Below are 15234 nucleotides of genomic sequence, written 5' to 3' on the forward strand. Positions count from 1 at the left end.
CATATTTGCTTTTCCCTTAAATTGAGGGAATTGCTTAAAATCTGGTAACATAACATCTAAAACAAGTTTAAAAGCCCTTCTGCTCCATAATGGTAACAAAATACCCTCTATTCCTCTTACACATGCAGTTGCCATGAAGGAAACACACGAAAGTATGTTACTTATTCTAAATGCAATAAGTTATAATACGTATAAGTGGCAAATATGTGGTGACCTTAAAGTCATAGAACGATTACTAGGTCTTCAGGGCGGATTTGCTGTTTTCTTTGCCTTTGGAACAGTAAGGCAACACAGAGCCATTATCAAGTAAAAAAATGGCATATGAGAGATAAATATATTCCTGGTTTAGCTAACGTGAAGAATATACCTCTTGTTAATCCCAAAAACGTTTTGTTACCTCCATTACACATTAAACTGAAGTTAATGAAAAATTTCATAAAAGCATTAGACAAAGAAGGTGATGCAAAGCTCAAGTAAGGTATATTTGTTGGACCACAAATAGAAACTACTAAGAGATCAACAGTTTGATCAAAAATTAAGTAAATCACTTGAAAAAGCTTCTGTGCTAGCGAAACATGTGATATATTTTTCAAATAAAGTTTGTAGAGATCAAATCGTGAGATGTAATTTTTGAAATAATGTTGAATTAGCTTCGTGGAGTTCTTTCAAAAGAATTGTTTCGGGGTTTTTAGGGAACAGGAAAATAGAAAATTACGAAACACTTTCAAAAGAACTACTTGAAAACTACTGCAAAATGGGATGTCGCATGTCTCCCAAAATCCATTTCTTGCACTCCCATTTGAATTTTTTACCAGAAAATTTGGGTGCTGCCAGTGACGAATAAGGGGAAAGGTTCGACCAAGACTTAGATACTGATAATGGAGCAACGTTACCAAGGCAGATGGGATGCAGGAATGAGTCGGGATTATTGTTGGTTCTTTATGAGGAAAAACGATGAAACATATAAACAAAAGTCAACATTTGCAAAACGGTTATGCACAAAAGACTTCATTCGAATGTTTTTTCATGTGTTCTGTAAATATAGTCTTGTTATACTCAAAATATATTATTTTTTCCTTGTTTTGATCTTATATTTCCCTATAATATGTGAACATTTTTGTATAAAATGAAAATAACTATAACTCAAACAAAATCTTCACGAGATGGAAAAATTTTTATGTTGAAGTCGCAGTCGTATTTTGGTGATCGCAACTGCAGTTTCTTGATTTGAAACCATTTCTGCCCAATTAACTGACAACCAACAAAAATTGTTTGAAGATGGCTTGATTATTATTATTAAATGATCTGCAGGAACGCTGAAAATCAAAATCATTCAAAATGGTTAAGGTTGATATGGATAAGGATAAGGGTAATATGTATCTTGAAAAAAAAACAAAAAGAGGAGTATTGACTGCTGAAAACCATTCAGCTTTCAATCTTGCAGTGGTAGATATTCCTGAGAATTAGAGATATTGAAATCTTCATTTGGCAGAAGTTTAAGATTCAACGAAATTCACTAGTTGAAAGCAGTTATTTTGTAGAACACTGAGAGTTTGGAGGACAATACAAAACAAAATTATAAAAATTGGAAAACTTCTCGAAAGTGCTTTCAACAGGAACAAATTTGTCACTAGGGACAACCACTAGTTCTACCAAGAATCCGCATAAACTTCATATCAAAATCACCAACATAAATGGAGCCTTATTTTTTGGCGGGTATTGTGAAAAATTATGTTGTCGACATGTTTATACAAAGGGAAATTGAATAGATGGGGTTTATTTTTCAGATAATACTCTTCCAGATAGATCAAACACCTTCATCATCACTCCACCAGTACATTTGTTGGTGCAGTCCAAGATAAGTTGTATGGATATAATATTTCCTTATAAATGTAAAGAAAGAGAAGAACCTGCTCTGTGACCACCGTGGTCGATAGACCTAAAGTCAATGGATCTTCATTTTTCTTTTGGAGAAGTACTGTCGCTATTACCTTGAAGGCATTCCAATGAATTAAGCCTTTGCATTTGATTGAACCCCATATTATGTCTGGAAAATATTTTAAACATCACTATCATTATATATGTATAAAACTTAATTGCCCACCGTGCCAGGCTGTGTCTCTTTCTCTAACAGCGATAAACTCAAAAACTATCGAACGAATTTTCATACGATTCTTACCACTGGAAGGAGCGATTCAAGAAGAAGGTTTTCGTGTATAATTCATTAAGTGATGTTTTGTATAAATTGGATGAAAAATAATGATGTACAACATGCAAAGTCGGGTCGACGGTGTTACCTACGCGAAATCGGAAACCTTTCATCGAAAATACTGTCTAATCCATTTCAATATTCAATTGAATATGCCATTCACACCTTGAATTCAAATGGATATCTTGAGAGTTATGGCAAAATTAACACTAATGAGCAAAATAAATTCAAGCGATCCACGCAAATGTGACAAGCGTAATGAAGAACGAGTGCGGTTGCGTTGGTTTCGTTTTATTCAGTCAATCACTTCGGATGTTAAGGTCGCATTTTCATTCTACGTTCTAGATAGGTATTCATTGAGTGTTTGAAATTGATAGTTGTCAACATACTTATGTTTGAGTGGAGGCATATATATGCTCTGCTTCCCGTGCAAAGCTGGTACAAGCTCCTAGTATACTATAAATGCATAATTGTCATTATATAAAACGTTATTAACAGCAATGTGTTGCAAATAAGTTCAAGTAACTCAGAAAAGGTGAATCTTACTACAAGTTATAATGAACCTAGACATAAAAGTATTTTTATCAACATATAAAGGTGGAAAATGGTGAAAATATGATACTTTATTTTGGGAAGAATACAATCAATTAAAAAAAAAATGGTAAATGGAATGTCACTTTCCTAAACCAAATTCAATCGAATTGAGTGAATTTTTATTGAATTTGAAGAAATTCTGACTTGGTTTTTTGTTCTGAATATTTTTCAAATCGTTTTCATAAAGATCCGAACCTGAATTGAAAAATCTCGTCTGTAATATGTTTTTCATGGTCCTGTGGCATATTCGTTTTTTGCCGTGTATTTATAGGGTTTACAAAAAAATAGTTGTCGAATATTTGATATGTTTGAAAAGTTGTGCAGTTGAGTAGTATATAGCTCGATAAAAATCACTTCAAATTTTTTTTTTGTTTTTTTTTTGTGGATTTTCAGATAACTTCGTTGAGTGCATCTCAAACAGTGATTTTATAATCAAGTAAGCTCTAATAGATGAGCGCGAAATATAATATAGTTCCTTATAGAACACTCTTCAATTACCTAACTACTGATCCTTTTTTTGTAAGGACAAAACACAAGCACTACAGGAAAATCTTCAAAGCGGTCTAAGAGCGATGCTTGTGTGGAAATAGCGATTCACATTGGATTTGAATCGCTGGAGATTGAATCAATTTGGAAAAAGTTCCCAGGATGTTCATTCCACATAAACGCAGTTCTCCAATTGAAAGAGTTCTTGAACAGTGAAATTCAAGGTGTATTGAGTTGAACCTCAAACCTATGAGAAGCCACAGCCCGTCGCATATTTTTGATATGTATCACTCTTGGTGGAATCAAACATGCCAAGTTACTTGAATACTTTCCGTGAAAATACTTATAGAAGAGAGGCAAATCTCCAACCTTTCTTCGATGTTTCAGACTAACAAGGTTGCAAGTGATGTTCGGGCCTCCAATCAGGCGAATGGCTCTTTTCTGGATGGAATCCAGCAGCTTCAAGGTAAGCTTGGAAGCGAAGCTCTAAGTATACCTCCAAACTCCAAAGAAGGTCTGATCTGAGCTTTATAAAGTATCAAAAGTTTTATTTCAATTCATATTCGAGGTGAACTCCTAGGTATCTGAGACTGCCTTTTCTGTATTAACGTCTTCAATCGTTCTGTTGATTTTCATGATGTCCAAATAAAACAGAATTTTGCAGTGAGTTAAGAAAATAAATTATGTTTTGTCAGTATTTTCTGTTAGGAACTGTTTGTCAAATACATCGTGAATATTCCCGAAATTACCTTCTACTATAATTTTCAATCCTTTCCAAGTTTTTGCTTCGTAAAATACTTTTGTATTATTAGCAGAACACATCACATCCCCTTCATTCAATTTGTTCTCATCGGTCGGTCGGTAGCCAAGCGGTTCGGTGTGTGTGCTTTGTTCACTCACTCGAATTGACTGCCGTGTTGGTCGGTGGTTCAAGCCCTAGTCTGAACGATCGATCTTCACTTGCTATCGTCCAACCCGTGTTAGGAACAACACGTTGAAAGGTAAGACCTCGTTAATCCTTAGCTCGTACAAGTTTCGACTTCTGAGGGTTGTCGTTCGTAGGGGTGCAACAGCTGGTTAACGGAAAAACAGATTTTAAACAGATTTTCAAACAGATTTCTGGAATATTATATGTTGAAGGGTGTAGGTCCGAGAGTGGTGCCTTGTGAAACAACTAATCCAAACTCTTCATGTGGAACTTTTCTGTCTTTGATTTTAATACATTGCTCGCCATTTTCATGTGCACTCTCAAATAACAAACCTTTATTTCCCTCTATTCTTGGGATCAGCATCGATGCATGAATCAGTCGACTCATTGAGCTGTTGAGAATAGCATTTTCAGTCGACCAGTTCCCTCTGAACCATATTGTTTCAGGAATGTTGTGATTTTTTTTAAGAGTTCCTCACAGACTTCTGGTTCGAGATAATTTTGGTCTATCATTTAACTTTTCGTTTTGAGGTATTAGTTTCATTGTGAGATTTCCACTGAACAGTTCACAAAACCGCAATACGTTTTTCAGTGTTTTCAATTGCGTGCTTGAAGGTGTTCACACTAACCAAATTGTACCCAATTGGTGATTCATATGATGAGGTGAAATTTGGTTCAACTAATGAAACACGTGTTGCGATTTTATGAACTGTCCAGTCAAAATCTCTAAATGAAGTGGCCACCTTCATCACATTGATTTCGTTTTGATTCAGTTCTGAAAAAAAGTTTCACAATTTCCGTTTTGAATGCATGCCAGTTTTTATTGAAAGATTCCTAATGTACGTCAATAATGTTGTAGGATATGGGAGATTGTCTCATTCTTTCCATGTGCGTAATTGTTTTTCAACTTTTGATTGTGTCCAGGGTATTCTTTTCGGTAATATCTTCAATGTAGAAAAATTTGAACGACAAGATTTGTAAGGTGTAAAGTGGGCTTTGATTTATAATTTTTTAAATTGATATATTTTTGATATTTGTGAAGTAATTGATTTTCAATTTTCATTTGATATATTACTAGCGACCCGTCTTGGTTCCGCACGGTTGCAAGGCTGATCCTTATATAAATTCACCCACCAGAAGTTCAAGAACATGGAGAAACGGAGATGGAAAGATAATTCTGTTTTATGGACGCGCTGTTTTTCCCCGCGGCTGGCGCCCCAGTGGGAATATTCAAAAATCATTTATTATTGCACATCTTCAACATAAAACAAACCTACATACAAAATTTCAGGCTCCGGACATATAGCGGTACGGAGAAACAGTGATGAATAGTTAATTTTCATATGTAAACGCGCCCCTTTTATCCCCAGGAAGGCTACCTAATTGGAACAGTCAAAAATCTTTTTTTATTGTACATCTATAACATAAAACGAACCTACATTACAGTAGGGATATGGACAATATTTTAACTGATTTTATTCCAGCTACCGACCATGTTATTTGTTTTGGGGACTTCAACCATGATTTGAGTCGTATAGCAAATCCTATTACAGATTGTTTCAACTTTTTGAACTTTACCCAGTTGATAAACGAACCAACGAGAATTGACGGTAGGGCATGCAGACCTCTTGATAACATCTTTATTTCTGATAAAAATACGGTATCGGAGTCAGGAACAGTTAATGCTGATTTAATATCAGATCACAAATAAGTTTTTTGTGAACTTGCTTTTGTTATACAACAAACTAATGTCAAATTTGTTACATTTAGGGATTATGCTGATTTCAATGCGATAGAGTGCATTCAATCTCTGCAAACGTTACCATGGCATGAGTTTTTGACAGAAAATGATATCAATAGAAAAATTTAAATATTCAATGGGTTCTTATTTCATGTATTCGACTACTATGCACCTAAAAGGACGGTTAGAGTTACTGAACCAAAAGCTCCGTGGATGACTCAAAATATCAAAATTTTAATGTCACAAAGAAATAATGCTTTGAGTAAGTATAAAAGAACAAGAACCCATCAAGACTGGGAAAGATATAAACTATTGCGCAACTTCACCCTCTCCTCGATAAGAAACGAAAAACGAGCATATTTGAATAGTTTTTGTAGAGTCAACGATAGTAGGAGAGTTTGGAATACTTTGAGGTCTTTCAAAGTTGTGAGAGGTAAGAATAGTACAATTCCTGAAGAATTAACTGATCCTGAAGTAATAAATAATTATTTTTCTCAAAGTTGGGGGAAAACTAACGATTCAACTTGTAATGAAGCAATTCAATTCCATGATAGTCATTCTTGTCAGGAGAATAAACCTAAATTTGAATTGAAAATGGCTACCGTTGAACAGATTCATGACATTTTATTTGAGATAAAAAGTACAGCATACGGTATAGATGATATATCTATGATCATGTTGAGGTACTGCAGCCCTTTCATTGATCCATTTATAGTTCATCTCATTAATCGCAGCATAGTTTTCAGATTTATGGAAAATAGCGATAGGACGCCCCCTGCCTAAAGTGGCGAATCCAACAAATCTAGCAGACCTCCGTGTAATAAGTATTCTACCTTGCCTGTCAAAAGTGATAGAAAAAGTTATATCTTCCCAAATTTTAGAATATGCTCGAATCAATTCACTTATTCCCTCATGTCAAACTGGATTCCAGAAAAAAATGAGTACATCTAGTTCTCTCATTCAGGTTCTAGATACAGTGATTGCTAATTTGGATAAAAGAAACATTGGTTTGTTAACACTTCTAGATTTTTCTAAAGCATTTGATATTATCAGTCATAGTCTCTTATATGGTAAATTCAAATATTACGGTTTTTCTGATAGTTCACTTGCAATGATTAAGTCATATCTAACGAATCGAAAACAGAAGATAGTATCAAATGAAAGAAACTTTGACTACGTTGAAATTGAAGCGGGGGTACCACAAGGAAGTATTCTCGGTCCACTATTTTTCATTATCTATACCGCTGATATTCTAAAATCCATAACCGCTTGCAATATTCAGGCATATGTCGATGATACGCAGTTATTAATCAGTTTTCCTGAAAAAAACCTGAATGATGCACAGAATTTGCTGAATGATGATCTTGAACGTATATTCAAAAAAAGTGCCTCTCATAACTTGAAATTAAATTCGTCCAAGTCAAAAATATTAGTTTTCTCACCAATTTTATACATACAAATTTGGCAGTTGCTATCAATGATGTACCATTAATGGCCGTTGAATCGGCGAAAAGCTTGGGTTTAATAATAGACAACGATCTCCGTTTCAAATCTCATGTAAATTGCATTCTTAAAAAACTTTCACTTTACTGAAAACTCTTTACAGCAACTGGTTTATTCTCAATGTAAATTTCTGCAAGACTCTGTGTGAAACCCTTGTCCTCTCACAGTTTACGTATTGTGACTTTTTGTATGGTCCTTGTCTTGATAATGAATTCCAATATTAGATTCAAATGGTTCAGAATTTTTGCGTACGATTCATTTACGGATTACGTTGGTATGACCACGTACCTCAAAAATTAAGAGAGTTAGAATGGCTCAATATGGAAAATCGTAGACGACTTCATCTATCCATGTATGTTTATGAAATTATGAGAAATGAAAATGACATTAATCGAAGGAGATTACTTCCTAGATCTCATACACATTCTATTAATGTAAGGAACAAGGGCTTACTCACGATGCCACATCATTCGACAGCTACTTTCCAGAGGAGCTTTACCTATACTGCTATCAAACATTTCAATTCTATCCCTATTCAGTACAGGGACTCAAATTTGAGAGCATTTAAAAAGTTTATAAAAGAATCTCTACTATCTGCACAGTGAAGAATGTAGGTGAATGTTGGTCGAACAAACTTGGTAATGTCTGATTTTTTAGTTAGTATATTTTTAATTTTGTAATTTATAGGGCCATATGGTATTATCAACTCTGGATGAGCATCAGCATGTAATCTCTACAAAATAAAGACGATATTATTATTATTATTATTATTATTACATACAATATTTCAGCTTCCGAAAATATAACGGTACGAAGAAACAATGATGAAAAGGTAATTTTCATATGTAATCGCACCACTTCTACTCCAACGGAGGCGCCCTAGTTGGAATATTCGAAAATCATTTTTTAAGGTGCATCTAACACCTAAGAAGCACTCGTATATCAAATTTCAGCTTACTAGGACTCACCAATGTGGAGGAAAATAGGTGAATATGTGTTAAGTGAGTGACTTTCGCAGTTATAAGTATAGATTTGAACATTTCCAAAGAATTGACGAATTATGCTAATTCTGGATATATTTTGTTTTAGTTTTTTATGCGAACATTCAATTCATTGCGATATATCTTGAAGTTATTAACGTTCTCTGGTGTGATATTTTTTATGATGCGATAAAACACAGTTTTTTTTTCGATATTGGAAGCTTCCCTAACTTTCGTTATCTACGTTTTCTGCGTTATCTATATATTGACTATCTACATTCAATAGAATTCGACGAGTTTTTCCAAATTGTCGATGAAACAAGTTCTAATCAATATTCAGCTGAAATGTCAGGAAATTATTTCATTTCGTTTGAAGGTGGTTGACATTGTTTCCATTATCTGATATGATATAAATCGATGTGACATCCCTGAAAAAATATATAAAATTGAAAAAATTAGCTAAAAAAATAACAATTATGTTAACCAAAAAAAACCTGAAATTACAATTAAATGAAATACAAGCAACAATTAAAATCACCCGAAGACCATTGTGGATACTAACAATCGAAACGTCGTGAAGTAACTTGGCTTAGAATCTTTCAATTTTTTTGTTAATGATTTTCAATCTTCATATCTCATTTATAGTTCAATTATTAATTGTTGCTTATAATTGATTTCATTGTAATTTCAGTTTTTTCTCTTAATATAATTGTTATTTTCCAGCTAATTCTTTTAATTTTATATATAGATTCGTTCAGGGATGTCACATCAATGTATATCATATTAGACAATAGAAGTCTGAAGTAATGGAATTATTCCATTTCAGATATTTTTGTGGAGAAATCGTATTTTGAAAATGTCTTTTTTTCAGGCAATTAAATTTAGTAGAATGATGATGGGTGATCCATGTGAATTCAAAACATCAGATGGGTACTTATGATGCACTGTTTGGAACCTTTGGTGTAGTAATGAATATTACTGGAGTTTTCTCCTACACCAAATCGTTATTTTTAACACCTCGACAGGTGTTTCGGTCACCAAGTGATATCATCTTCAAAGAGGAAGACTAAACTGATGGGTGTTCCTCAATTTTATAAAAATGATTTGAGAAACTCAAATATTTGAAAAACTATGGAGTTTCGTATGATATTAGCAATCGTTATGAATTGGTATGGTCGAATTCAAATAATTGATTTCCAATTATGTGCAGTTTCTCGCAACTCACGACCTCTAAAGGCTCCCAGGCAACAAATGTCATTATTGTGTAACTTGAAAAAAATACATACTAATTTATAATAATTCTCTTTTCATTTCAATAAAAAAAATCTCATCTATGAATGTATAAACGATATGATCGTTTTTTATGAAGGTAACGGAACAACAACTGAATGATATATATTTTCTCATCCGGAAATAGATTAATGAAGTGATAACATTGTTTGAGCGTGAATATCTGCATAATCGATTAAATATATTTCATTCACACTATTATCAACAAATAATGATTATTCACTATAAATAACAACACGTGTTTGCGAAATTGATGAACGAACGCATAATGTAATTTGATCTTCGTTTGTTATTCGAATTCGATTGTTTTTCCAATCATTGCGTTCACCGTGTTTCGTCCACAGTTGTTCAATGTCTTCGATCAAAAAAGGTATCATTATACATAATATACTTGTACATCACCAGTATAGCGTTTGTAGAAGCTTTGTGTGAATAATTTCGTCTGGGGTTTATAATTTTCCTGTGAGTAACTTGACAGATCCACAACAACAGGTAAGTGTCAAGTAGCACATTAGTGAAACTGTAAAGATGAAGGAATTGTATGAAGTATTGAAAAATATTAAGGTGGATTGAAATTTAAACTGTTAAACTGTGTTGGTGAACTCTTGATGACAACCCTATTAAATGAAGAACGTCATGTCATTATAAAACATACCTCAAATTACGTTTTTCATAGTATTCAGGTCAATATATATATATATATATATATATATATATATATATATATATATATATATATATATATATATATATATATATATATATATATATATATATATATATATATACCGGGTGTCCCACATTTTATGTGACTGGCAATATCTGATTTGGTGAAGGAGATACACAAAAATGTTTCATACAAAAGTTTTAGGAGTTCATGAGAGCTATATTTTGATATAATTTTTAAATATACAGGGTGTTTGGTGTAGGTGCTACAGACCAAAATTCCATTTTTTAAAATAGAACGCCCTGTATATCATTACATATTCAGATGCTACGTTGAATTCTGATATCATTTCATGTTTGGTTTTTGAAATTCGGTTACGGCGTTGTTGAGTTATTGCACTTTTCCTTAAATATAAAGTTTCAAAAAAACTCATTTACTCGTACACGAATCCAGTCTATATCTTTTATTAAATTGAACTAGACTACTACTGAATACAAACCATTATTCTCACCTCTACGATACGATATCGATATCAGTTGAATATAATATTGAAATTCTTGAGAATGTGACTAACTTGAGGGTGAATTGCATTATATTGCACAATTTCATATTTTTGGGGAATGTCAGAAAAACTGCCGTCAAGCACAACGTCTATACCAAGAACGTTTTCCAGACAGACCCATTTCGTCACGAATGACTTTTTCGAGAGTTGTAGAAAAATTGCGAACTGGGTCATTTCCTTCTACTATAAAGCATCGTCATCATACGAGATCTGTTAGAACTGAAGATTTAGAGATCAATTTGTTGGCTTATATTATTATTCATCCACATGTTTCTATCCGTACTCTTGCAGAAGAAGTCGGTGTGAGTAAATCTAATGTACAGAGAATTCTGAAAAAAAATAAATACCACCCATTCAAAATTCAGTTGGTACAAGGTTTGAAACCCACGGACTTTGAACGACGACTTAAATTCATTGCTTGTATTCAGGTAATATTACATGAAAGTCCTAACATATTCAGTCAAATTTTGTGGAGCGATGAATCGCAATTCCACAATAATGGAGTTGTGAATCGACATAACAGTCACTATTGGTCTCAAGAAAATCCCCACTGGGTCCGCGAAAGTAATTTTCAAACTACTTGGGGTATTAATGTATGGTGTGGATTGTTCAATGGCCGCATCATAGGACCTTACTTTTTCAATGAAAATCTCAATGGATTGCGATATTTACATTTTCTAGAAAATGATTTGATCCAGTTGATGGAAGATATTCCCATAGCAGAACGACAAGGAATTTGGTGGCAACAATATGGTGCTCCTCCTCACAATTCACAGGTTGTTACTGAATATCTGGATAGAACGTACCCAAATAGATGGATTGGTGATAAGGGTCCAATTCGGTGGCCGGCTCGTTCCCCAGATTTATCACCGCTTGATTTTTTCCTATGGGGTTATTTAAAAGATATTGTTTTCACTACTCCCCCTTTGAATGTGGATGATCTGAAAATGAAAATTCGACTAGCGTGCAGTGATATTACGCCTGATATTATAAGAGCGACTTGTACGCGAGAAGTGATTCGACGTTTCGAAGCCTGTATAATATCTAATGGGCATCACTTTGAACAATTTTTATGACTTATTTCTAGGTACCTACCATTCTTATGAAATGATTTATCAAGTTATATAATTTACATTGTAATTAATTAAAGATTTGTTTTCGAATACACCTCTTTCAATTTCGCAATTGTTTCATATTCAAAATGATTTCTGACTGAATTCCACACAACTCAAAATTGAAACCATTACTTCGAACACCCAAAATTTTGACTAATTTTCATGTGATCTGATGCAGAGAGAATAATTGTATGAGATATTTTTAAAAATAATAGTCGTTCTCAAGACTTTACATTTTAAGCAATAACTCAACAACGCCGTAACCGAATTTCAAAATCCAAACATGAAATGATATTAGAATTTAACGTAGCATCTGAATATGTAATGATATACAGGGCGTTCTATTTTAAAAAATGGAATTTTGGTCTGTAGCACCTACACCAAACACCCTGTATATTCAAAAATTATATCAAAATATAGCTCTCATGAACTCCTAAAACTTTTGTATGAAACATTTTTGTGTATCTCCTTCAACAAACCAGATATTGCCTGTCACATAAAATGTGGGACACATTTTATATATATATATATATATATATATATATATATATATATATATATAAAATATATATAAAAAATATATATATAAAAAAAAGGTTATTGGACAAAGCACTCGTAGGAAGGTGGGCAAACCGCAGACACGAGTTTCTGGCTATTTAGTCTTCGTCAGTACGGTACAGCCAAGTGTGAAGGATAGACAACACTTGGTTGGGAGAAAGGGGTCATACAAGCAAGCGGATTCATCATCAGGGGCCAACTGCAATTTCGTGTCATCGTTGGAAGACCTTGTGATTACAAGGACTAACTCCCAACTTCGTCACGGGTGCAGCTATAGCAACCTGCGTGACATCCGGGTCCAAGATAAATCAAAAAAATAGAGGGATAGTGAGTGACAAGGTATTATCGATGGAAAAAAGGTTATTGGACAAAGCACTTTCCTATGAGTGCTTCAATCTCTGGTAGTACCTACTTGCTAGTTTTAGTATCACCGTGGGTCCTGGTGAATGCCTGCCGGAAAACAACTACTTCCCCGGCTAATACCACCCATATATATCCGACAGATATTCATGCAAGATACCTCATAGGTATTAGTCTCGCAGATGTTTCTCGTTCATCCAGCAGCAGGACCATGCTGAAATTATTCGATTATATCACCAACAGACCGGTTTCGACTCGATTGACTTCAACACAGCTCGACTGCATGTATGAAACGTTTGTCTAAAGACAAAGATTGTTAACTAAAACAGATCCATTGAAGTAAACCGAAACCGGTCGTAACGAATAAAAAAAAATTCTATAGAAATTAGACTAAATTTAATCTCTTTATTTCTTGAGGGCAAAACACTAGCACTACAGAAAAAGTTTCAAGCTGCTCTCACACCGGAATCTGTGCGAAAGTAGTGATTCACATTGGATTTGAATCGCCGGAGAAAAACGTTCTCAGGAAGTTTATTCCACATAAACACAGTTCTCTAGATGGAAGAGTTCTGAAACAGTGAAGTTCTAGGTGTACTGAGTTGAACCTCGAATTAGTCCGTCGCATATTTCTGATATGTACCACTCTTGGTAGAATCAAATGTGCCAGGTCACTTCAACACTTCCCGTGAATGTATCTATAGAAGAGACACAAATCTCCAACCTTTCTTCGATGTTCCTGACTATCAAGGTTGAAAGTGATGTTCGCGTTCTAATCAGGCACATGGCTCTTTTCTGTATGGAATCCAGCAGCTTTAGGTTATGTTTTTGGGCGGAGCTCCATACATGAGAACCATACTCCAAAGAAGGTATGATCTCTGATTTATAAAACATCAAAAGTTGCTGAAGTGTGTACAGTTTTCTGGTTCAGAAAAGTGTTACAAGCTTTTGAGAAGCAGCCTTTGCAATTCCAGCGACATGATTGTGAAAAGACAAACCGATGCTTGGGTTCTTGTGGCATTGAATTGAACCTAGTTAATTTCACTTCAATCCCAAATCACTTCTAGATCCTCATTGGGATATTGGACCTTCTACTGCCGGTGAAGATGTATATTCGCAGCCGATGTCCTGGAATCCAAATGATGAGACAAGTGTTGTCAGCAAAGCAATATATTGGATTCTTGGTTTTCTCCCAATAAGTCGTTAATATATAATAAAAAGTGGGTTGGAGACAATATAGATCCCTGGGAAACACCAGCGTTGACGGTAAAAGTATTCGAGAGATATCCATCGACGGCCGCTTGCAGGGAATGTTCTATCATGAAGCTGAGGAGCCATATACAAAAAATATTAGACGAGCCATAGCATCAATGTTTGGCCAGCATACCCTCATGCTACACACGGTCAAAGGCCTTAGATCAAAGACTAAGAAGACCTTAGACTTAGACAGCTCTTGACTCTCCATGTTTCTCGATTGCGTTATTCCAAATATGGGTGATATGTGTCGCTTGTTTATCTTTGTTTCCGAAAGAAGTCAACGCCTCCCAAATAATTGAGGATATGATGGTTTACGGCTTTCTCCATGATTTTTGATATCACTGATAGCAAAGCGACTGGTCTATAGTTATTTGAAAGAATGTTCTAGCATTTTTTGGGAACAGACTGAACGCCAGCAATCTTCCAACGAGAAGGAAAAACCCCTTTCTTGAAAGACAGGTTGAAAAGTCTGCAAAATACTGATGCGAGTTCATTTGCGCAATTTTCAAGTACGATGACGGGTACTTCATCAGGACCTCATCAGGCCTTGTTGATATTGAGCTGTTTAAAAATTTGCCTATATTCGGTATGAATTTCTGCAAAATAAATAGGTGATAGTAGGACAAGTCTGTAGACTGTATGTATCTCTATACATACATACTAGAAAATGAATATTTTGAAATAAAATTTCGAGTTATTCATCTTCCACAACTATTTACACCGTAGAAGTAGGTTGAAAACCCCATTGGCACAGTTGAGCAGCGTTGAAATCAATGGAACACCTGTGTGCGATCTTTCCTGCACTGATGAGAGGTAAAACCTTGAAACCGGTCTGAAGGTGATCCACTCGAATAATTTCAGCATGGTCCTGCTGCTGGATGAACGAGGAACATCTGCGACACTAACCTCTGTGAAGTATCTTGAATAAATGTCTGTCTGATATAATTCAATATCTAGCGTGGTATTAGTCAGGAAAATAGTTGTTTT

General features: G+C 34.5%; 1 protein-coding gene across 3 annotated transcripts in view; it reads left to right on the forward strand.

Annotated features, from left to right (window-relative positions):
• Positions 1-15234, forward strand: part of LOC111504423 (Epidermal stripes and patches) — a 159091-nt gene that overhangs the window by 88896 nt on the left and 54961 nt on the right. Inside the window, exon 1 of one of the 3 annotated variants that reach the window (XM_074184396.1) lies at positions 10090-10223. The exons of the other annotated variants lie outside the window; for them this stretch is intronic. The gene's annotated coding sequence lies outside the window, so the exon portion shown is untranslated. Of the gene's footprint in view, positions 1-10089; positions 10224-15234 lie in introns of those variants that run through there. 3 annotated transcript variants of the gene reach the window in all.

The sequence above is a fragment of the Leptinotarsa decemlineata genome, unplaced genomic scaffold, assembly GCF_025532065.1.
Source record: "Leptinotarsa decemlineata unplaced genomic scaffold, Ldec_3_MD MMD2_P_RNA_scaffold_2, whole genome shotgun sequence".
Taxonomy (NCBI): Eukaryota; Metazoa; Arthropoda; class Insecta; order Coleoptera; family Chrysomelidae; genus Leptinotarsa; species Leptinotarsa decemlineata.